Source organism: Dermacentor silvarum, chromosome 2 (assembly GCF_013339745.2).
Source record: "Dermacentor silvarum isolate Dsil-2018 chromosome 2, BIME_Dsil_1.4, whole genome shotgun sequence".
Classification (NCBI taxonomy): domain Eukaryota; kingdom Metazoa; phylum Arthropoda; class Arachnida; order Ixodida; family Ixodidae; genus Dermacentor; species Dermacentor silvarum.
Window position 1 is genome coordinate 239060041 of NC_051155.1, and position 25697 is coordinate 239085737.

At 47.2% G+C, this 25697-nt stretch overlaps 1 protein-coding gene across 2 annotated transcripts in view; it reads right to left on the reverse strand.

Annotated features, from left to right (window-relative positions):
* LOC119442948 (histone deacetylase 4) overlaps nucleotides 1-25697 on the reverse strand; it is a 287827-nt gene that overhangs the window by 252745 nt on the left and 9385 nt on the right. The gene's annotated exons all lie outside the window — the stretch shown is intronic.

Consider the following 25697-nt stretch of genomic DNA (forward strand, 5'->3'; position numbering starts at 1 on the left):
GCACCTGAAAGAACAAGCGGGTCACACTTGCAGCGTATCATTTGCAAGCGCAGGCCCTAGTATTACATTCATGAAGTACATTTACCGTTGGTTTGTTCTTCATGATACAAGCAACACAACGCAGCACCTTCGTCAGAACTTTGCAGATGCCCGGCATTATGATAATGTTGATGATGACCGGCTCGAGTGGCTTGAAGCTACTATGCCGATGTACTTGGAGGATTTGAAAAAGAGATGTAGCCATCCGAAGGAGTTTTTGACCAAGGAAACATAAGAAGCATTTTTCATCACTACGTATTCAACTGTATAGCATGCATTAAGTACCTGCTGAGTATTGAGAAGTTTTCATTCGTGCTTACGCGCAAATTTAACAGTGATCCCATAGAATCCCTCTTTGGGACATTGCGTATGTCTTCGGGTTGCAATGATACCTTGGATGTCCGTGCAGCCCTTTCAGGACTTGAGAAAGTGCTTAAAACAGGAATTGCTGCCTCAAATGCACTTTCCAACGTTGCTCACAGCGAGACTGCAGGTATATCCACTGCATTGCTTCGAAAGACACCGGCAGAACAAGTGCAGCCGCGGTCAGAAATTGCAAAGACTGCAATGACTGTTCTAGAACGACTGAACACTACGCTCCTGCCTCTGCACCTGCCCTCCCTTCAGATTTCCGCGACAGTGTATATTGGAGGCTACATTGCTCGTGTTATAATGGAGCAAATGAACTGCGAGAACTGTGTAGCTCTTTGCACAAAGCCAGTAACAAATCAGCCACTCCTGACATTCACTCGCAGCCAAGATCGAGGTGGATTGCTTTATCCTTCGTACCAGCTCCTGTTTGTCCTTGACACCCTACGGACGTTTGCTGAACAGGCACTGAAGGAACATCATGCCCTTGAGAAACCCCTCACTAGTCTTGTAGAACGTGCAGTTCCTGCTCTCTGTGGCTCCAACCTGTTGAAATGCAAGGACAGTGACGAGCCGCACAGGCTGAAACTCATGGAACTGATTTCTGTGCGTTTCCTGCGACCTCTTCTATCGAACTATGCATTCTCCGTGACGGATAAGCATGATGCCTATAGGTACTTCGACAAAAAGCCCCTTTCAAGGAAGTGCCTCAAGCTTTGAGGCAACAGCCAATATAATAAATGCTGCTGTCATTTCTCGTTCGCACCATGTTATTATACATTGCTGCGCGGGCAGCCCCACAAAACGCGTCTGCTGGCTTTTACTTTAAACCGAAAGCGAGCACGCACACTGCTGGGCGGCGCGGCATAACAACAGCATTAGTTACCGTTTTCACTTCGCAATTCGTACTGCAAGGAACAAACCACATGTGTACCTCTGAGCTTCGAAATTAGACATTAAAGAAATGCGGGTAGTGCGGCCAACTCGAAGAAACGCGCGTTGACGGCCGCACTTGCCAGTCGAGCCCCGCCGTGGATGAGGGAGGAGCGCCCTGTTTAGGTGGCGGCGCCTGGCGGCGGGTTGCTGTACTCGCGGCGGCGGCGGCGGGCTATTGTTGTAGCGCTCGTCTGCCGGGCACTGAAGTATAGAGGAGGCACTGGTACAAGATCTAACCCGGAGAGTGTTAGTCAGCGCCACTCATGGCCATGGCGGCGGATGTGGAACTTCCTTTTGACGTGATTTGACGTAGATAGATAGATAGATAGATAGATAGATAGATAGATAGATAGATAGATAGATAGATAGATAGATAGATAGATAGATAGATAGATAGATAGATAGATAGATAGATAGATAGATAGATAGATAGATAGATAGATAGATAGATAGATAGATAGATAGATAGATAGATAGATAGATAGATAGATAGATAGATAGATAGATAGATAGATAGATAGATAGATAGATAGATAGATAGATAGATAGATAGATAGATAGATAGATAGATAGATAGATAGATAGATAGATAGATAGATAGATAGATAGATAGATAGATAGATAGATAGATAGATAGATAGATAGATAGATAGATAGATAGATAGATAGATAGATAGATAGATAGATAGATAGATAGATATTGTGTCCACATCGGAAAAGTCGGAGCTATAGTGTAGCCTCTTGGTAACCGAAGAGAAGGTGCAAATGAGCCGTTAGAAACAGGGACAGAAAGAAAATGACTTAATTAGCAGGAATATGATAAACGTGTATCGAGAGTGAAAGCGAAACTATACCCCTACGATAAAGAGCAAGAAATTAGACTGCCGAATTAGAATTCAAGCAGCAGCTGCGCCAGTCTATAGTCAGCAAACCACTGTTATTACTTCAGGAATCCTTGTAGGCTGACGGGTTTGATTCACGGACAGCCGCTGACTTCACGTCAACTATACCAGGTGTTTCTTTTTATGCGGAACACCTTATTTTGTAATTAATTGTCACATCTGGACCGCTGCCGCTTTCGCACATAGGCGACGTAGCTAGGCGGCCATTAGAACAGCCAGCAATTTCTCGAAGTTTATTTATCTCTTCGCATTAAATATGTGAATCAACCTTTTAATCGCTCAATTTTGCCACATGTAATTGCGAAACTGAAAATGGTGAGTCGTGAAGTCATGCCTGCTTAGCAAAAAATGTTAAGACTAGCACCGCGTGACAAGATATCCGTCCCCAAAATCTGCTAAAATGCCTCAGCGTTCCAGTTAAAATAATCCCGAGCTTTTAGAGGCGCACTTTTGGGAAAGTGTCAACTGAAACATCAATGTTTCAGTTGCCCCTCGGCTCCAATTTCGTAATTACATGTGCCCTAAAGTGAGTAATACATAAGTTAGTTAGAACACTTTCGGTGCATGATTAGCGCAATTCTCGCAAAATATTTCTTGCCGCTGATACCCGCTTAGCCACGTAGCTAATCTGCAAAAAACGGCAGGGTCTAGATAATTTCTTGTAAGTTCTACAATAAACCGCCGGCCGTGGCCTAGTTGTAGAGCGCCGGCCTCGGCTGCGGGAGGTTGTAGGCAACGTTGGTTGTGGGGTCGACTCCCACCGCCGCCGGGCACCCACTGATTCAAATGGCCACAAGTGTACCTCGGCCTGGCGTTCGGCTTTCTTCGGGGGTGATAAGCTTAGGAAAGGAGCCATGCGCCCTAAATTCCCGTCGAAACCCTTGTGAGCACAATGGAAGGACGTTTGGGCCGCTCCCATGGCAAGAATTGCCCATGTGGCGCTCCAAATGGACCTGTTAAAGTGGGAACGCCTTCGAGTTGGGGACAAACACCCTTTTCCAAGCGTCCCATAATAGCCGAGCCTCAGGCCCGAGCGCGCTTGTACCTATTAGGTAGTCGGAGGAGGCACTTGCCTCCCACGGCATCGGCAGATGCTCTTCAGCAAGAGCCGTCTGTGGTTGAACAAGAGGCGCCCAGAGACAACTCGGGAAATCTCTATTGGGCCCTCTTTCGAGATGTGAGCCCGAACGAGAATCCGAGCACCAGGCCAGGGAGCATCTATCACCATTATAAAAAGCCGGTGGGTTTCCGGCGGCACCGGGATTTGAGCTCAGTACCTCCAGCATACGATGTGGATGCCCTACCGATAGGCCACCGCTGCGGTATTGTACAATTTATTGTAAAAGAAACTTCCACACAAAAAAGAAACACCTGGCATACGAAGAAGAGCCGGGCAGGTTTATTTTGTAACGGCCTGGCTTAAACGGACACTAAAGGCAAATACTAGGTCCGACATGGACTGTTTAAATACCATTCCAGAAACCTCTCAACGCTTGTTTCGTGCCAAGAAAATACTTATTTTAAGAGCAAATTGCATCTGAAGGGTTTAAATACCTTTATCGCAATTCAAATCTCCCGCCACCGAACCGGGTAATGCAGACGTTACACACGCCATCACCGCCCTTTGCTGCCGTAAGCTTTTCGTCACGCATCCACCCGTGTTTGAAACGTAAAATTTCGTTCGGCGGCTGTTCTATATCTGCACGTTCTGACACTTTTTACGAGGCACAAATTGACGTTGCAGTCGGCCTTTCAGTGACACGTTTCTGTTTCTATTAGGAAATTAATTTCTATGGGAAACACACACACGCGTGTGTGTGTGTGCGTGCGTGTGCATGTGTGCGTGCGTGCGTGTGCGTGTAAACCGCACAAGTACAAAAAGTTTGAGACTGAGGCGAGCGTACTCGGCAAAACCGAAAGACGTGACGCACGAAAGAGAGCCGCATGTGACATGGCGTCGACGAAGACGCTCCTCGCAAGGAGGAACTGTACGCGACTAAGTCTTACGTAACGGAGGCTTGCGACGAGAAAGGCGAGAACCGACGAGGTAGTTATATATAAATGCTGGCCATATGAGTGGCCGTGCAATGAAAGACGAACGAGCTGAACGAGATCAGCGCGCTCCGAGCTCAATGCAACTTTCTAAGAAGCGAACTGGCGGACAGGAACGACGTTAAGCTCGCTTGGGCTAATCGTATGTACGGTTCACGGAGCCAAATATCCAGTGACGAGCATTCGCTTCTATATATAAAGGGGTCTTTAGAAGCATCCGCGAAATTTAAGGCGAAAAAGCGCGCTTTGCGTAAGCGGCTTCGCACGAATCTATTTACGGCTTTATCCGACGGAATTTCTTAGGAAGATCTCGCGTCTACGATTGGCTCAATAAAAACGGCACGATCGATGCCTTTTTTCACAGCAAAATTTAGCGTATGCGTCAGAGGATGGTGCAACTTAGGCAAGTTGGTATTTGTTCATCTTCGTTAAGTCATCTTGATGGACAACATTTCGCTGCTTAATTCTGGACCGTCTTCCTACTAACACAGCTACTGCTTTAAATATACACGTCAACGCAAAGAGAACCGCTAGAAGCTGCTTCGCGTCCTTTTGACCCGATCTTTTGTTCTTCTCTTGGCCATCAAACCATCGACATAGTGATAACGTCAGGCTCGTTCTTGCAGGCATCAAATGATTCATTTATTTATTTAGTTGTGTAATTGAAAATGTTGGTAGCAATAATGTCGTCGTCCTCTTTCTCCACAACTTTTTTTCTTTGTTTGTTTTTTTTCTTTTTTTTTTTTAATTGCGCGTGGCAGACAGCACAATTCTAGCCCTCGAACTAAATTTACTCGATAAGGCGGCCACTACTGCCGCTAGAAATTAAAATGTTCAATAATTAACGTAATTACACTAATTATATTTAAATTACTTACTTTACGACACATATTTAATTTTACGAATTGTAGCTGCTGAGTTCGCAAGGCGATAGTTTCCACTTGGAATGAATTCTTGGGACTACGCCAGCTTCGAGTTATTATTTTCAACGTGTTCGACGGAATGGATTGGCGTCCTAGTTACTTGTGCGCTTCAATGCATAAGACTGCGTTTTCTTTTTTAAAAAATTAAGCGGTACAACAGCACACTTTCGCCGCAATTTTGACGGCGCATATCTCGAAACCGGTACCATCATCAGAACTCGTTCTATGTAGATATGGCTTGCATACTCTCCAGCTACAATTTTTACATTGAAATATGCGCCGTAAAGTAAATAATTGTCATCGATGGCAAATGTCTATTAACTATGAAAAAACCGTCTTTATGAGAATAACACTAAAGAAAAAGCCATTTCTCTTCGACTATTTTGCCAACAACACTTATATCTCCGAAGTATCTCACTATAAATATCTCGGTGTACACATATCTCACAATCTTTCCTGGTCAAAACATACTGACACTGTAATGGCTAATTGTATTCGCAAATTGTTTACCCTAAGACGGTCGTTGAAATTCTCGATACCTGCTCTCCGCCTTCTGGCATATAATGCAATAGTTCGACCTACTTTAGAGTATGCAATAATCATCTGGGACCCCTACACAAAAACAAATATTGAAAAATTAGAACGAATTCAAAAGAAAGCTGTTCGATTTATCTACAATTCTTACGGTCGAACTTCTATAACAGATCTCCTTAAACGTAGTGGCTTCTCTTCTATTACAGAACAAAATCGTGTTTCCCGATTAAAATTCTTTTTTCAGTTAGTGAATGGCCACTACCGTATTGATACCTCACACATTTTAACACCTGCAACTGGTTATGCTACCCGTCATAAACATTCCCAAGCAGTAGCCCCGTTAACGACGCATAACAACTGCTTCAAATACTCTTATTTTCCAAGAACAATAGTTGATTGGAATAAACTTCCTGACGAAGTCGTTACACTAAATTCTTTATTCCTTTTTCAGGCCCGCCTGCATTCTTGACTCTGTCGCACATAATTTACTTGCTTCTTTTTTCTTACATTCTGTCCTTTTATGTGCTTCTTTTTGCTTGCATTTTGTCCTTTTGTCATGTTGAATTCAAGCGTCGGCAAGATTGCTTGTAATTTATGTTTGTATGAGTGTACTTGTATGTTCCCACCCTGCAAAGATCTTGTAAAAGATCGCAGTATCTATAAATTAAAAAAATAATTGAAAAGTTATTTAGCGTAATTATGCTAATTATTCAATTAAGCATGTCTATTTCTCGGAGAAGTGATGGCCACCTCATCGAATAATTTAGATCAAGGGTTTTAATTGTGCTATCTGGGACAGGAAATTTTTAAAAATTTGGTGAGCCAAAAAAAAAAAACCACCCTGTATATATAACCGAAGCGGAAGTGGATCTATTGCGCATTCACAGGAAACAGTTGTCACACGTACGAAAAATAAACTTTTACCTCCTAACGTTTCGGCCAAGCCAGGGCCGAAACATTAGGGAGATAAAAGTTGCTTTTTTTTTGTACGTGTGACCACTTCCTTTATATGTATATATATATATATATATATATATATATATATATATATATATATATATATATATATATAGGCTGTGTTTTCAGGCTATACAGAATTTCTACAAATAACCTCTGGCAGATGGCACAATTTTAATCCTCGAACTGGATTACTCGATCAGGCAGACATTACTTGCACGAAAAATCAAAACGCGTGATCGATTGATTAACTAAATCACGCTCATTACGTTTTCTTTTAATTACACTACGGCACACCTTGCAATTTACGAGTTGTAGTTTGAGATAGGGATGAGGTATTCACGTTCAACAAGAAAAGAAACAGAAAAAAAAAGTCTGGCGCATATAGTTTTGCGGTAGAACATGTGTATCGTTACCGACATAGCTAGAGCGTGCCATAATGTACACAACACGTGACCACCCTACGGAACGTTGAAAGCATCGGCTTTACGCTTTCAGGTGACGTCAGCACGCTCGTTGTAGCACTGAAAGGCATTTTCCGTATACGTGTGGACAATTTGGATCTTTCACATCAAACCGCCTCTCAGAAAGCAAATCACAGGAGATCGCTGACTCATGACTCCTCAGTCATGCTGATGACGTCACAATGTGGTCTACTCGTAGAGACCTTAAGAGGAAGCTTTGGTAGCTAAGAAGAAGCTCCTGTGTAAATACACGGGAGCGAAGAAACCATTTTACTTGGTCAGCCACTGACATCAGAATTTGGTGTCAACCTATTTACAAAAACTGATAAAAAAATTGAAAATCGAAAAAAATTTAAACGCCAAGTATTCAAGTCTGTATCTCAATAATAAATATAACGATACCACAAGTCTGTCGACTGCACATGTTAACACATCTAAAACTTGAAGTATTATCCGCCGCTCTCATATATACCACTAATTTTGGAGTAGGACTTTTGTAAAACACTCGGAATACAGTAGCGCGATTTCACCAAAGCTGCAAACTCATATATCAAACTCGTCCGCTTTAGATGCAACGGATGCAGTTCACAGAAATGTGATATTGAGTTTTCGTGCCGAGTTACGTATTTGTAAACTTCGTACTTCAATTTTTTTTTACCTTTCTAAATAATTGGCAATTTTTGTAAAAATTATGAGATTATGAGATCAATATTCTGCCTCCTACAGTTGCCAGAATTTCAGAATCAAATGCAACAATTCATCTGTGGCACACAGCACTACTTTAGCTGGAAGACATTACTTGCATAGGAAATCGAAATGCACGATCGATTATACTAGACCAAACTTCGCTAAGTCGAGTGCTTCTAAACGAACGCCTCGATACAACGAAATGACCAGTATAACGATATGATAATTGTGTCCCCGTTCTATTGCTTTAACACATTAAATAATAGTTTTAACACATTTATTATTAAATCGCATGTGATGGTTCACGCTGTCCCGCAATGTATTTTCCTTTCGGATAAGATGATTTTGACTAACGACTCTCAAAGTTATACATTAAAAAAATAGTCTTCATTGCTATTAAAATAACAGTACCTCTTAAAAATTACCTGAAAGGGCCTTACCAAACGGCGCACCTAGTCACCTTTGGCAGAAGAAGAAAAAAATTAAGAAAGTCAATCTTGTTCCACACGAAATACTAATGATTTTTTTCCGCGACTCTCATTATGTTGTTTTCCATGTCTTTAGTCCGGCTTCTCTGCGTGGGGCGGTGGTTGCACGTTGTAACGCCACCGAAACGCCGGGGTCATTGAGAAGGTCGGATGGGGATGAAGCCGACGCTTCGCGCGTGCGCCGGCCCGCTTCGCGCGACTCGCGCGAGGTAAGCGGGACGAACACGGACCGAGCGCGCAGTCATTTGAACGACTAGGCGATCATAGCATACGTAATCGGGTCGCCGGACTTCCTTGATTTGTCGCGCGCCCTTTCTCAGATATCAGTCTTTAAAATGTGCTACAAAATGCATTGGCGCTTTAGTTCAGTTTCTCGAAAGCATCCCTCGAGCCATTCTTTACTGAACGGCAATGTATTTTCAAAGCAGATTTTGGTGACGGATAACCCGGTAGTGGAGCTAGTCTGACTTCACTGACCTAACGACTAAGACCTAATGCAAGAAGTTATACATTAAAAAATATCTTGTCTTCATTGCTATTAAAATAACATTGTACCTCTTAAATTAGGCTATTAACCAAGTGAAAGGGCGTATCTGTCGTACCAAACGGCGGCAACAACACTATTTATTGTCACCTTAATGGCAGAAGAAGAAAAAAATGCTGTGGATAATGCACAGTAAGTCAATCTTGTTGCATCCACACGAAATGGATCTCATTGTTTTCGTATGATTTCATTCACGCATAACTTCCCGTGGCAGCAAATGCGAAAGAGTATAGTGTTATTAACATCGAATACCTCGTCAATACAAGTGCGTGTCCTTCCTTGTATCCTCGTTGTCTCACTCCTTGCTGACGTCATCCGGCGCCTAGACATGTGTACGCGCCTGAAGATCATTGCTCGCGGCAACTTCACTAGCAATTTTCGTAGCTAAATTAGTATTTGAGTAAGTGCACGGTAACTATCTCTGTTCTCCCGCCGTCTTCTATTCTGGGAGCTTGAAAGTGGAGCTCAGTATAGAGAGAAAACACATATAGTAACATCTGTAGAGACGTCAGGCTCGTCGTTTCAACAAGCTTTGTGCTGCCGGCTATTCGAGCACTGAAGAATTTTCCCAACACTCAAAAATGTAGCAGTCTCATTGCTGCTGTCATCAGCAGGGTTGCCGTTCTAGTGATTTTGTCGCTAGATTTAGCAACTTTCTTGTCTATTTAACGATAAATTTTTCTACGAGTATTTAGCGAACGGCGACTTTTGGGGGAGGATCGTCATGACAGAAAAAGTGGCGACATTGTAGCGACCTCTAAGATGGGAAAGTTGCTTCGAAAACAGACTTCTAGAACGCACTTTATTATTCAAAAGTCACGTATTAAGCGGCCGACATTGACTGTACGATACAGTCGGCTCTGTGACCACGATGAAGCAGCGTTTGCCTTCACATCGGTGCTCTTCAGACTGTGCTTGATTATTATTATTATTATTATTATTATTATTATTATTATTATTATTATTATTATTATTATTATTATTATTATTATTATTATTATTATTATTATTATTATTATTATTATTATTATTATTCACTAAATCTATTTCAATGAGTCTTGACTTTTAGAGTTCTGCATTTTCACCAAAGGCGTTCGATTGGTGGAAATTTTCAAGCGTAGCAGTAAATAAGTTTACCAAAGCCAAGTGCAATAAATACTATGGTGAGATTTATAACGCCAGCACGCGAACAATAAGAAAAGTCGACATGCATAGAAAGGCGTGAGCGTCAGAGAGGCCGGGCTCATTACCGCGAGTTTCAACACACGCACTGCTCCCTTATCTCACGGCCTTTTGGACAAATCAATACTGCCCGGAGCTTTCAGGTAGAACGCGGAGAAAAAGCGGAGTATTTGAATCGCATTAACGTCACGTAATTATCATCGCCGTGTTACCATGCGACCAAGCATAGGTCGCAGAATTTAGCCCTCCTTTCTGGAGCACCGAAAACTATAGAAAATTTGCAGGTATAATGTGCGACCAATTAAGTGCCTATTCATGCTAGGAAAATCATGTTACTAGTGTTCTTTCGAATCGTGCTGCATTTGTAACCGCAGAATCTGAAGGCAAACACAGAATTTCAGCTGTCGTCATCCGTTGTTATGTAACTGCATTCGTAAAAGTAAAAGCGCCATTACACTCTGTTGAAAAAATCATTGTTTGTGTCACAACCACACGGATCGTAGACAAACGTGGAACGTTTCGGTAGATGATTTACAACCATCGTTAGTTTAAAATTCGCTCAAAAGTATCAGCGACAATATTAGCGATTTCGCAACGAAATTTGGCACATATTTTGCGTATTTTCTGTCTCACTTTAACGAGACACTTCGAAAAAATTTGGCAGTACTGGTCATCAGCATGCAGGCATTGCTAAATTACTAAAGGCGTGCCCAATATTCGAAGTTGCCAGCATGAATGTAATGCTTGTTTTGAATAGAAGTCTTCAACTAGAATCTTTAATTGTAAAATGTCTAAGCATGCAATCCGCCAGACGTTTCAAGTGACCTTTAACTCCCTTGATAATTGAGTAGCTGCTCAGTTGAACGCACTTTCAAATAAATAACGTTGTGTAGCACATATCGCGAGAAATATATATATATCGTGAGACGACGCCCGAGACGAAGGCAGAGCTCTTGTATTGTCACACAGCGCGAGACAGCCCACGAACACCAACCCGACAAAATGATGGTGATTATGAGGATGGGTATATACACATGAAGACGATGATGAACTGCACAGTTAGTGCTCACAATATATATATATATATATATATATATATATATATATATATATATATATATATATATATATATATCCATCGGTCTGTAAATCTCCAGACAAAGGCAGGTGGAGGCCTAAGTTGATCAACAGTGGTCGAATAAAGGAATGTCGTCGCGTAAAAGCAAGTTTCGACAAGTGCCCTTGAACAACATTTTGTTTGTTTCGACAACGTTTGTTTCGACAAACGCCGCCGAGCAAACTCGAGACATCGAACGCAAGCGTTTGTGGTTTAATTGACAACAACTTGTCCCTCATCAGTGGGATCCGCTCCGACGAACAGCGACACAATGCCTGGGAAGTGCTGAATGAACATTACGCTACTAGTGGAGAAGACCTTTGTGAATTTAGAGTTTGCGGTATCGTGTAAGGAATCTTTAATCAAGGGAAAAGTGCCTGTGTTCAGCACTGTGAAAGTGTACGTATATATACCCTCCATTAGTTGCGATGGTGATAAGCGTCGCTTATCATCTATCTTCACGGAGGGAAGGGCCGACGATTTTTTAAGTTCTATGTTTCTTTTTCTACTTTCAGAATCAAACAAACACACACACACACACACACACAAGCACGCACTTCCGACACTGGATTCGGTATTTCAAGCACGTGTTATACGAACATTCGTACCCGCCGCGATGGCTTCTAGCGACTATGGTGTTGCGCTGCTAAACTCGAGGTCGCGGGTTCAAATCCCGGCCGCGGTGGCCGCATTTCGATGGGGGCGTAATGCAAAAACGCCCGTGTCCCGTGCATTGGAGGCACGTTAAGTATACCCTGGTGGTCAAAGTTAATCCGGAATCCCCCGCTACGGTGTGCCTCATAATCAAATCGTGGTTTTGGCAAGTAAGACCCCAGAATTCACTTCAACGAACATTCGGATTGCCTCATTCGATTCAAAGATATCGCTATTTGAACACGCCTTACAAAATGACAACTTGGATTTATGTCAACGAACGCTTTGTGCGATCTTTCTTTTTCCTCTCCTTCTGAGCAGTAAAAGGCCCTGCAATTTACACGAGTGCCTCGTTGTCGCAACATCGTAGCGTATAGAAGCGGGGAGATTTGTGAAGAAGGCGTCAATGGCAAAAGTTGGAAAAGAGAGAGAGAGAGAGAGAGAAAGGAAAGCGAGTGAAAGAGCAAGAAACTCCTTTTCTCGGAAATGGCAACATTTTCTTCTAAGGCAAGAAACCATTCTGTGAACCGGCCATTTTTTTTAATGCTATTTGCACGTTTGCTACGTTATGGCTGCGGCGAATATCCGTACACGCTATTTACCAAAGGTGGGCGCGCCTTACAGAATGTTCCCGAAAGCTGAGCAAGCACACATCGCAGTGAAAACGCGCGCCGCGCACGTTACGTATACCTATTGAGCGGCGGCTGAGCTCTTCTAAGGTCAAAGTTTGCCAGGCATATTGTAGTATACGCGATGCCGGTTGCATAACAGAAATGGCTCGAAAGGTGCTGTGAGGCACGTTCGTGGAATGTAATGCTTGGAACCCCTCCCCTTCTATTTTTTTTTTTTTTTTTTTTGCAGCTGAATTTTGCTTCTCGCAGTGAAAGCCAACAGCGCTTCGGCAGCGATTTCGTAAAGATGCTGACGGTATTCCTTTTCAGCGGAATTTCCTTCCTGCGATGTACGTTTTTTTTTTTTAATTAGAACAAAATAAGGGCGTAGATAAGTGTTTCTGAAGTCGCCTCCCGTGCATCTAGGTTGAATGAATTGAATTGAAAATGAATTGAATTGAACCTCCGAGAGTGTCCATGTATGTTAGTCTCACTACTATACTACACAATATACGTAGATCTAATCATCATTCTAGTAGTAGCGTTTCCTTGCCTTCTCGCGTCACCTTTTCCCTCACTCGCCCTCTTTCCGCATCTCTCTTTCTCACCGCCGCCACCTGGAATTGTTATTTCCAATATTAAGATACTACTGGTGAACCAGTGGCGATATGGCACTAGGATGGATGCTCGTTTTCTTCTTCAGATGTGGCTAACGTACATAAGCCGATTCGTTATACGGGTGCTGTCCCAGCCGTGTGAGCCATTCGGCAGAACGACGACGACGACAACAACAACAACTTGGCCTATCCCCCTCAGTGGGTGCGAGCCATGATAAAGGATCATCATCAGCAGCAGCAGCAGCAGCAGCAGCAGCAACAACAACAACAACAACAGCAACAGAGCAGCAGCAGCAACCAGCAGCAAGCAGCAGCAGTGAGTCGTTTTGTCCTGACTGGGGAATTATCCATCTCGGACGCCAGAAACATTTCTACAGGAAACAGAAGCTTCGCTTTAAAGAGCGTTCGTCAGGTTTCATGCGGCTGAATGTTTAAAAATAAACGGGTGCAGTTACGTATATCCTCGGCTGCGCTAACTGTAGACTAGAGCGTATAGCTTCAAGAAGTGCCAGAACCTACCCCAAGATGGGGCTGCTAAGGTGCGTTTGGGTGAATTTATTTATATAAAAAAGAGCAATCGATCAAAATATAATTTTAAAAGATTGCAGGGTCTCCCGTAATCGAGAGTGGATGTAAGCATAAAATGGCTACCATATGGCGTCTTTTGCTGCGATCGTGTTTTCTTTTACCCTTCCTTGCCGCAGTGAATTTATTTACTGATGCGAAAGCGTCGAATGGCCCACTGAGCGAAAAAGCCGCGTCTGTAGTCTGTAGCAGCGAAGCGGCACCTAAAGTCCCATTGGCTGCGACGCCACGTGACGAGCGCGCCTCGACGGAGCAGAGCGGGCGAAAGGGAACACCTGCTGCCGCCGACTGCCTGGTCCGAACACCGACTGCCTGGTCCCAGGCAGTCGACCTGAGGCGGTTGCAGACAGGCACTTTCACCAACCCCTACCACCTGCACCGCCTGTGGCCCGCGCGGCACCCATCGCCCGGCTATCTTCCGCATCTCTCTTTCTCACCCCCACTGGGCTTAGCTGCTGCGCGCGTCTGCCAGCCTTGGTGGCCGCTCCCACATCCTCGGTATCTCGTCACGAGGACGTCAGTGGAATGCGGCGTTGGCACCGCAGGCTCCTGCTGCTTCCTGCCTCGGGCAGCACGTACCGCTATGGTACATTACTCGCAACGCAAAACTCGAAAGACCGCTCAGCGGCGTTCAATTTGACATTAATGCTTTCGCATTCACAACTTATAAGAAGTGCTTAGGTATCCTCGGCTTTTACTAAAAAGGCTGTGCACATTTGGGGATTTGTATTTGTGAATGCGGAACAAAGCTGCCAACTGCCCCTTAGAATACACGTTTCACTTTCGTGTTATGACCAATTCCTCTGATAGAGGAAGAAACCATTTTTTTTTCCTTTTCCTAATCAAAGCTTAAACTGTCGTTTCAGTCACGTCTCCTATATGATAGAGACCGTTTCCCACTCGAAGCACCTTGAGGAGAAGCAGCAGATATCCCTTCCTAACGACGCTGTGTTCGGCAAACCGAGCTCGAACTTCCCCGCGTGCTTTTCTCCGCCAAACTATTCTCCTCAGGTCGGCGGCACGTGCGAATTCCGCATGAAAATGAACCGCACCCACGACGACGCCGCGTCCCTGACCCAGTTCGATCGGGGGAGGCCCGCTGAGGGGTTTTTACCGCGATTTCTCTCCATCGTTTTCGTTCTTTCGGGCGTACGCGACCGCCGGCTGTTTTACCTCGTTCGCGGGATAAACGGGAAAGAGGGGAGGGAGCATGGAATCGCGCCGTAGGGCTGGCCGGAACCGTGTCCGTAAGTGCGGCCGAAGAAAGGATGTCGAAAAGCACTCGACGTGGCAGCGAGCGAAACGTTCTCCGCACTGCGCTCCACTAGCTGACGATATGGCTGCCATAGCCCACTCTCCTGCATACTCCCCTACCGTCCTTCCACCAACCAGCCCGAACCCGGGGCACAATAAAAGCCACGCCCTTCAAAGCGCCATTAACTGCGGACAGAGAAGTAAGAAAAGCAGCCCACGCAGTTAACGAGCTAAGTGGGAGGGACGGCGCGATGGCCGGCAGAGAGAAGGGGGCGTCAGAAATGAAGGAGAGGAGAAAACGAAAACAGAGAAAGGGAGTTGGAGGAAATCAGTTGGAGAGAGTTGGGGTGCTGAAATGGCGGCGGAGCAACGTAGCGGTAGGTGTATAAGCTGCGGAGCGTGTCAGCTCTACCTGGTGGCAGTTCGCAAAACGATTCAACGCCTCACGGGAAGGGAATGGTACCGTTACCTACACGACAGGTGGCGGCTATACCTAATTGTGGCTTGTAAATAAACAGCAGTCGATGCTGTTATGCGCGCCAAATCTGCACTTGGGTCACTTGGGATATGAGCTGCGCCGTGGTGAATCGAGGGCTCGGGCATGACATCGGAGAACCTCGGGTTCTTACGCGTACCCAAATGTTTCAATACACCACCGTCCCTATAAGTATGCCGCGCAGATGTTAATACGCGTGCGTGTCTGCTAAGCTCAAAAGTTTCTGAAGTCTCAGAAGGTGATTCCGATGAAGTAAGGAGGTGGGAACACAAGAGGTGAAAGGCAGAGAGGTTAACCAGCTTAAGTGTCCGGTTGGCTACTCTACACAGGGGAATGGGGTAAGGGCAGAAAAGATCAGAAAACAAGAAAGGCAGATCGTGCTAAGGCATGTGGTAAAATATATCGAGCACATTTTGCTTTGGTCACCGCCTTGGCGAACAGTAGGCCGACGAACAGCCTCCCTATTTTAGGTTGGCCGAAAATATGACAGCTCTTTCATACCCCTGTATGGAAAGAGCGTTCGATACCCCTGTACCCCTGTATTCCATACGCCTTGTGTCAAAGTGGCACATAGCAATTCTGGAGGATTGCCCAAGATGGTACGCATACCCAGTGGTACGCGGCCAATGACCCAAAATTGGGTCACCCTATCATGTAAGTAATCTTAAAAATTCACCGCCCAAGCACTCCGTACAGATGGTTAGCCAGCGAAGCTGAAACGTGCGGCCCCGGTGTTCATCACTGGGTTAATCCCGGCAGTTTATTAAAGTATTTCTCAATTATTGGTTACTTCTTTGTGTTTCTTAATGAGGTTACACACATGCTGGGCTGCGACGGAAAGAACGACGTCACTGACGGTATGCCCGCAGTCCGCCGATGTCGCCCATTGCCGCTTGCGATTCTTCAAAATTAAATTGCTTCAAAATTAAACCTGTCCGTCACGTAAGACAATGAATGGCTCATACCCCCGTAAACGCGGCCTCCCCATTACGACGACAGAAGAGAAGTGAAATTCTACGCTGGAATGATGAGCGGCAACGGAGCCAGCTGTGGAAGAAGAAGACGACGATGGCGAACGCGGGAACAGTGGCATGAGCACGTTCGCGCGGTTGCACCGAGGGGCACCAACGAGCCAGCTGTGGAAGAAGACGACGCTCGAGCCATTGCTGATGATGATAGTTTTCGACGTACAGGCGACAGACGCACGAATCGGCGAGTCATATACAGATTTGCTGTAAAAATAGCAGAAGAAGCTCAACATCATGGTCAATTCCATTAAGGGGTATTTGTGCTTTACAGAGAGAAAGAGACATTATGTCGTGATATACAGCTTGATTACGCATACCAGGGTCAAAAGTCCGCGTGTGGTGCGTGCGTGTGCGTGCGTGCGTGCGTGCGTGTGCGTGTGTTATATGAGCAAAGGTGCAACCTCAATTTCGTAACTGTGTGCTGGGCTAGCCGGCTCTGATGTGTAGCCTACCTTCCTGTTCCACCGGGAGATTTTGTGTACACGTTTGTTATGTCTTCGCCAATTGCACCGCCACGGAAATTAGCAGTGCAGTGTTGTGGAAAATGCTCAAATGTGTTGCGCGTAGCGAAGCAGCGTCGTTTCTTCACTGATCTGCGAATAAACGTAAGACAGTGACTGCTTCTATATAGCATGCAAGCCTGAAGCAGCTCTGCAAGCAGTGTTATTTGATCAAGCTCGAGAAATGTGGCGTTAGTCTGAGCGATGCAACGAGTATCGTATTCTCAATAAAGGAAAAATGAAAATGAAAGCGGAGTATAAAAGACAACTTGTCGCCTGTGCGAACCAAAGCTGCAACCACCGCATCAGGCGCTCGCTGCTCCCTATACTCTGTATGAGCTACGGCCACAAGAGCCCCTCCGTCCAGTTTCTTGGCTATTTCTGTATGTGTACTAGACCTGGCCTTGCGAGTGTTAGCCAGCGCCACTAAAGGTCATCACGGAACATCCTTTCAGCCGCAAGCGTAATGTAGGACACGTGATCTTATACGAGAGGGCAACTGGCTAATAAAGCTTCGTATGCTACCAAAGGCATCTGGAATAGGTGGGAACGTACAGCTAAAGTTCTGAGAGAGGATGCGTTAGTTTCAGTGCGGAACGTTTTTTACACGGATTGAGTGGGAGTTGAAATCATCATCATCATCATCAGCAGCAGCAGCAGCAGCAGCAGCAGCAGCAGCAGCAGCCGCCGCCGCAGCAGCCTATATTTATTTCCACTGCAGATATGTGCTAATACGCTAAAACAAATTCAGTAACACCGCCTCTAGTGCATTTAGTGGCCGTAAGTTCTGGTTTAACAAAAGTTAGAACATGCCGCCATCTTTTATACCGTTATGGTCAACGTGAGCACGTGCGCGGGACGGACTGTAAAAGCGGTCGTTATATATAGAGCTGGATTCACACGACAGACTAAATTCCGCACACGAGCATTGACGTGGCCTGAGCCGCAACGAATTGCGCCACCAGCAGCTTATCTGATTCGTCCTTGTGTGCGGCGTGACTGGGCGGCACTGAGCCACGGAATTTGGTACGTCGTGTGAATCCAGCTTAAGCAACTGTACACATGAACACCTTCACGATGTATTCTCGCCGTAAATAGTAACGCGTACTGCACACACTGCGCCATGTTCGCACTGTAACGAGGATCAAATGTGCGACTGTGATTAAGAGTGGCAACTGTGCGCAGATAAAATATATATATGTACCGAAACAGACGCTGCGACGGAGTGCCATAAATACGCCGGAAATACGCTTCGTGTACTTAGTATCGCTGTATGGCAGCGATTAATTCGCGCCTCGTGGAAGCTATGCAAGTCTGCTAGAGCCACCCTTCAACACATGTTGTGGGGATGTAAAATATATCAAGAAAAAAATGTGCAGTCTCCCCGGAAAATCTACTGGGCGCGGTGTGACATCACTGATCCTTGCGCATGCGCAGCACGGCTCTTGATGTGCCGCGCGAAACGGGCTTGGCTAGGCCAGTGTAGCTAACGCTACAAAATGGCAGTCTCCCCCGAAAATCTACGGGCGCGGTAGTCGGCCACGCTACTCAGCTCAGAACTCCAAGACCAACTTTGGGCCGTCCAGCGAGCCATGGATGCCGTGCGGGAGCAACAGCTACCAGTGGCCATCTAGGCGGCCCCAGGCCCGGGCCACTCAATCGCCGGATTTCAAATAAAGTTATGCCGCTCGCTCGCTCGTGGAAGGGTTAACTCGGCGTGATTGCGCGCACTGATGAGACGACGTTCCTATATTAACAGCTCGATCTTTTCCACGCAGCACCGTCCAGCCGTCGATACTAAAATGGTCGCTCTCGAGACTGCTTGGTGCGGCAGAGTTCGTCTTTGAGTAACGAAGCGAGCACTGTCTACATCAAGCGGATTAGCAACATACAACGGCTGAGTCTCAGAAAACGAAGCCACTTCGGCGGTCCTTCTTGTCAGCGCGCCCGGATGTGGCAACGCAGCGTACTTCCTGGAGCAGACGTCCCCGCGTCAAGCCTTACCTCTCTTTGACCTATTCTGATCGCTTATTCCCTTTATCCTCATCAGCGATAGACATATTCATACAGATCTAGTTAACCTGCCCCAGATGCGCCCTGTGCTCCCTATAGGCGAGTCAATTAAATTGCCGTCGCCTGCATGGTTGACATGGCTGTAGGTTTTTAAGCATAAAACGCTGAACAGGCCTCAACGAGGGTTCGATCGATCTGTCGCAGAATGCCGTTAAAATCTGCACGAGAACGGTTAGTATAATATCTCATAGAGCACTGAATAAAACAGGCCGAGAGTTGAACTAGCTAGCATTTCAAGATTTACGCTTCACCGGCCGGCTCAGCTGAAAGACGGGCTGAATTCAGATATATGAACGATAAGAAAGGGAACCGAGGACCCGATTTTTAATAGTCATATCATAAGAAGCCTACAAACAAAGACACCAAGGACAACATATAGGGGAAATTACTTGTACTTATTAATTGAATTAAAGAAATTATAAATTAATGAAAATGAAAGTGGAAGAAAAAACAACTGGCCGCAGGTGGGGCACGAACCCACGTCTTCACATCGCTGGGCCTATAGTTCTGGCGGCGCCTCAGCTACTGCGTCTGTGATCTCACCAGCGCAACAACCCGACGTGCCGAACAACTCATCCGAATGTTATGTTGTAGCCGTTTCGCCCTGCCATTCAAGCGGTATCCGAAGCCATGAGGAGTTGACAAGTGCTTCGTCTGGCCATGCACCAAACAGCTGCTGGCACGGCGTCAGGGGACACAATGTACTCACTATATGCAGCGAAGTACTTCTCGGATATATCAATTATATGATCCGTTTCTTACATAGCAGGCGACGCCTGCAAAGACTTCTATACCACTGCTCGCATTCGCGACCAAAAAATCGTTCGTCACACTCACACCAGCCATGTGGTTCGACGCAACATTAGGTCTCATACTTTTACGTCGCAAAATATGCCGCATTTATTGCATGGAAGGCGTCATAGGTCTGAACCCATCTACCAAGAAACGAGCAGATTGACACACAACGCACCGCTTGCGCTCGTGACCGAAACTTAGTACTTTGCAAGCTCGGAGCACATAAGTATGCAGATAATACCCGATTTCATGTAACCTTACGGCCGCAAGTTGTAGTTGTAATATACAAAGTAGTTATCCAGTATAAACTGTCGCAAATCCAGAACAACTGCATTGCGCAACACGGAGATTAAGACTTAACAGTACGACCGAACTTGCGTATGTAGCTTCCGAAGCGTTGCCGGCCACATATATGATTTCAAACCACCGAGTCATCAACAGATCCGGCCCAACGACAACCGCCATCGTGACGGGTGATGTCACGGAGCCATCCTGTATGTGCGTTGCACGTATACGTGCCATGCTATACATGCCTTTACACTTCGAGCTTACGCGAGAAAAGCAGTATCGGTTCAAAACCAGATAGCGACACAGATGACACCCGCTTTCGTGTCTCAGCGACTTACTCTTTGGTTTGGCGTTCAATCTCAGGTTTGCTTTGCTACTCCCTTTTTTATGCTTCTGCCGCAAGAGGGAACTCCAGTGCGAGTGTCCCGCCAGACCCAAACCCACTTCCCTCGGGTCTTCCCAGGTCGGGGCAGGTGCTGCTGCATAGGCTCCGTTCCGGCTTCGTCCTCACACCGGACGTACTGGAGCGGTGGCGGCAGTACCGGCCACGCCGCGAAAGACGCCTTCCTTTCCCTTCTCCTGACTCCCTTCCGTCGCAGGAACCTGGCCCCTCGCCAGCCTCTGAGGACCGAGAAGCACCCCAGGAGCCGCAGAGGTGTCCTGACTGCGGCGTGGCCACGCGACCATCCGCAGCCCATCTGTTTTGGGAGTGCCAGCGTAGCTACGCTAACCAGCGGGACCATCACCTGAGGGCGGTGCGAGTGTCGTCCTACGAGGAGTGGATTAGGCCGACAACTGGATCAGCGGATCCCGACAGGGATATTCTGGACTCGCTCTTGGGTTTCGCCAAGGACGCGCAGCTTCTAGGACGGCTCTGAATACTCCTCCCCCCTCCCCTTCCTATTCCACATAGTAGGCCTTCGAGCCATCCCTCAGTAAATACATTTTATCATGATCATCATGCTTCTGCCAGCATCCCTTCGATCCTCGTTGGTATATATCGCAGCCAACTCTATCTCCTCGTCCATACCTCCTAATTTCGTTACCATACTTTTCTGTCCCTCAATCACTGATTCCACCTATGTACTTTCGCCCGCTTGGCAAGATCGCTTTTTTTTTTTTCCTTCGACCATAATTTCGAGCTGTCCGTGATATCAGCAAGCAACGCCCTGCCATTTTCCAGGTCGGCCCTGGCGACCTTCATTATAAACCCTTCCCCTCTCGCGCTCCGTTCGTGCTTTTCAAAAGTAATCTACGCAGCCTCGAGTTCTAATGAACGCAGCCCCCGGCGAGCTGCTCTTCGATTAGCCGTCGCCCCCAACCGCGGTAGAAGCAGTCTCCCTGCGCCTCCCCCCCCCCTCTCCCTTCCATATCCCCCTCCGCATCTACTATGTACCACCGCTACGTGATAGAAGCAGAACCTCCATGTATACGTGGACACAGAGACCATCTCCTCATGTTTGATGCGATAGCAACTGCTGCTTTTTTAGCACAATCACGGTGATGAAGATGCAACATCGTGCGGTGGTTTATGCCATGTTTATGCTCCATCCTGGGTTTTCATGTCAACTAGCGGTATTCGAAACACACTTCGTGAGCGTTTTCCGTTATCTTCGACGGCAAAACGATCGAGATCAAATTAGAGTCAATTTTCTCGAAAGCTGGCGGCTAGAATATGCACGATTAGGTCATTTCCATACAGTCGCACGTGCATATTACATCGCGTCCGGGACGGATATATGTTACGTAAACGCTTCAGAGTTAATTTCGAGAAGGATTGAAGACAATTCGCAATATTATAATGTACAAGGAGTTTCAGGAACCTGTATCGAGCATCTCGGATTAGATTTGTAAGGCTTGTATACCGCCTGCTGCGTGCAGTGTTTGCGCGAGCGGCCACAGCCCCGTCCAAAGTCGGGTTAGAGCCGTGCTTCGAAGCACGCAGCTTGTCTAGGCATGCGCGCACGCACGGGCACAAGCGCACCGCACCGCTTCCGGAGAACTGCGACGGCCCCGGGCCCGGCCCGGGACGAATTTCCGGGAACCGAGAGCGCAAGCACCGCTTGTACTACGCCCACCCTCCGCTCGATACACACAGGGACGCGTCTTTCCACCCGACTCCCTTGCTTCCCGGTCGACTGTGGTCGTTTGCTTTGTTTCCAGGCCCCGCGTACTCCCCATCCCCCCCCCCCCCCAGCTCACCCTCCTTTCCCCAGCCCCTCCCTCCTTCCCCCATCACGTTTTTGATCGGCGCGCTTCGACCCCTCGGCGCCCACGCAGCCATCCTGATGTTTTTCTTCCTTTTCTTTTCTTTGAATGCGTTTAGGAATAAGGATCACACACGTGACATGCGTCGGAGAGCGCGCATTTGGACCAACGCCAAATTTCGGTCATTAAGCTTTCTCTAAGTTCACTTACTATCTTTCTTTTCCCCTCAAGGGAGCACAGTAGGAACCTCTTCTGGCAATTCGTTATACATCGAAGGAGTCGCATCATACTTCGACTATATTTTGCGATTCCAAGCCGGCACTTCAAGTGATCGATTCTGCACTTAGACGAGGACCTTACTATGTCCTTGCTCAAGAGGTGATCGAATCACACGATGGCGCCCTAAGAGCTGGCCATTGCATAAGGTGTCAGTGGATTCCGGGACACTGTGGCTTACATGGAAATGAGCTCGCCGACGTGGAGGCAAAGATGGCCCACATTATTGCCGCACCAGTGTCCATCCCATTTCCACGACCAGACAATAATGCCCTAGTGTATAGACCTTTTCATCGGGCGAGGAGGAAAGGGCGCGCGACGAGCCTTTCCTCCTCTCTGGCTTGTGCGAGCCGGCGCGGCGCGGCTTGAATGTGTTGCCGGTCGCGCGCTGCGGAACAATTCGGAGGTGTTTTAGCTAGTTCTGAGTGCAATTTACGGGATGTCAGTTCTTACGAGTTCGTCAAACAACCACTGTGTAGCCTTTAGGTGCAGCAGTAGCTACAGTATCTGGAAATTTCTCTTGGATGTTCAAAAAAATGTCACAGTTTCGCCCTAAGGGCGAAGCAATGAATGCGATAGCAACACAGCAATGTCATACGATGTAAGGTGAGCGGCTCTGGTAGCAATATGAATTGTAGTAAACATGAGTTGATTAAGTAAGCAGGTGTGCTGCGGCGTAAGTAGACCGACATGAAAAGAGACTCGATGACCACGAGAAGGCGCGTGTGAAACGGTGGTGTTGATGAGAAGCGCTTCCCGTGGGCAGCGCGTGCGAAGGGACACACCTGTAGTGCTGCACTGCCGATCCGGGCAGCATTGCATGTGTAGCGTGCGTTGGAAAATGCGGCCCGACTATTACTAACTGAATGAACAAGCGTGGTGTGAGCGCGCACAAACAAACATGAATAGATCACACTGAATGACTGCAGACAACGACTGTCAAAACGCTGGCAGCGAGCGCATACGCCGCAGCGGGCGAAGGTACGTGCGGTCTATCGCTTCAACGGAAACGGAGCGGCGAATGCACAGCGCATAAAGGTAAGAGCCGTGTGGAGATAAGAGACGGTGCGCGCGCGCGAGCGACGAGCGCGGTTGTTGGCAGAGTAGAAGTGCACCCTCCCCCCCCCCCCCCCCGCGCTCCCTCCGGCGCTGGCTTCCCGCTTCCTTGCTTGCGCGTGGGTGATTGAGTGCGTTAGCTCTCCGTGATAGCGCGCGTCCCCGCACGCTTCCGCTGGGGCATACGGCGCGCGGCGAAGATTTTATCTATAGGGAACCTCACGGCGACGGCGACGGCAGAAATCCGGTTGAAGTGTCCATATAGAATAAAATTTACACGAAGGTGCTTACCCAACTCGCCGCATTGGCTTAAACGACGGCGGTTAAAGGATGAGAAAACTTAAAGGCACGGTATAGATGAAGGTTCTACAAATAATATTGAAATAGGCTAATTTTAGGCAAACTGACTGCCACGTCCATCGTAAAACGAACACGACTCGTACCATAGTCGCTTTCTTCTTTTATAAAGCGATAGATGTTATGGTCTCACTCTCACATAGTCGTTATGATGACGGCAGGTGCCACCGGTATTCGTCGCTGGGGTGATCCCAAAGGAATATTCGCGAGAATTCTGTGATAAAAGAATAAATAAAGTCGCAGTGCCTTGCCAGAACTCGATGCAGCTTCGGAACTGCCGGCGGAAGGTTCTACCTGTCAGCCACTCCGCCGATGCTGTAACAACGAAGGGTATACTGCGCATGGGGGATACTGTGTCTGGCTTCTTAAGCGCTCGTTAAAACGATTGGCTGACGCGATGCTCTGAAGCTTATCCACAAACCTGAGCCGAAGATGGCGGCAAGAAGCGAAAGGTAGCATAGGAACAAAGATTCGCTTTTCTCCACGCCTCCATCACCAGAGAGCGCCATCTACGCAAACGAATAAAACTCGGACCAGAAGTATACGGTCCTCAAACAAATGTGCCATATTTCTAGAGACACTACTATAGAGGCAGCACTGACTAAAGCTTTCACCCTTTTTATTCTCAAAAGGAAGTTGCTCTCCCCTATAGAGTATCTCTGGGAGATGTGCTTGTCCGATTAATTTTAACTTCCCCGCGGTCCAATATCCTCTTCTCCTCAGGCGCTAGTAGTGTGTTTCGTACATAGTTTCCACAGGCGCGGCACGCTTTTAGCGACGCATAGTGTACGCGTAAGCAAAGAGGACAGCCGGCGGCACGGTTCCTGGGAGACCCGGTGCCGTGGGAAAGGAGTATACGGAGAAATGCGAGGGAAGCGGGCGCAAACCGGGGCCGCATGCTCCCTCCATCGACCCAGCACCGCGGCTGTGACTCACGGGAAAAGTATGTCGTATACGCCCGTTACCCTCCTCATCGACATCTCTCTCCTTGGGAGACAGACGAGCCCCTCGGTCGGCCTTCCGGACACTCCCCTTCGCTATCCCTTCCATCCCCTGTAACCCACTTTCGCGCTCCGATGTCCGCGCGCATTCTTGCGGCCGCTTCCTTTCTGTTCTCTTCGCAGCGTATAGGCGCGGGGTGGCGGAGCACCGTGCTGCCCTCCCCCTGCAACCTCCCCCTCCCTGTCCTCCGTTATACACCACGCCGGATAACGAATCTGCCGCGCTCGACAAGCGTGAAGAGTGCCACGTGGTTCGCGTCAAATATGTCCTCTGCCGTCCGCGGCTGCTGGGTTGCACGACGAAGGAATCTCGTCGCAGATAATTCGCGCAGAAGACGCCGCTGCGCTCCAGGAGAGCGCACATCAATCTGTTCTTAAACATGGGCCAAATACGGGATCGAGGAGGAGGAGGAGGATACTGTGCACGCCCCGCGCCAGCTCTTTGGCTTCCCTGCTCGACATCGAACACAATATAGAAAACCTAAAGAGAAAAAAAAAATGTTGAGGGCGCTTAAGCTTCGCCTTTTAAGAGTGGAACGCGACGCCCCCTGACTGACTTCTCCCGCTTGACATCCCTGACTGCTTCTCCCGCTTCCCGGCAACTGCAGGTTAAGTAACCGCAATGTTAACCGGGAAATGCTGGCGGCCAACGCTATGCTCGAAGCCGAGCTTTCTGGTAGAAACGCGGCCTCTTGCGTGGGCCG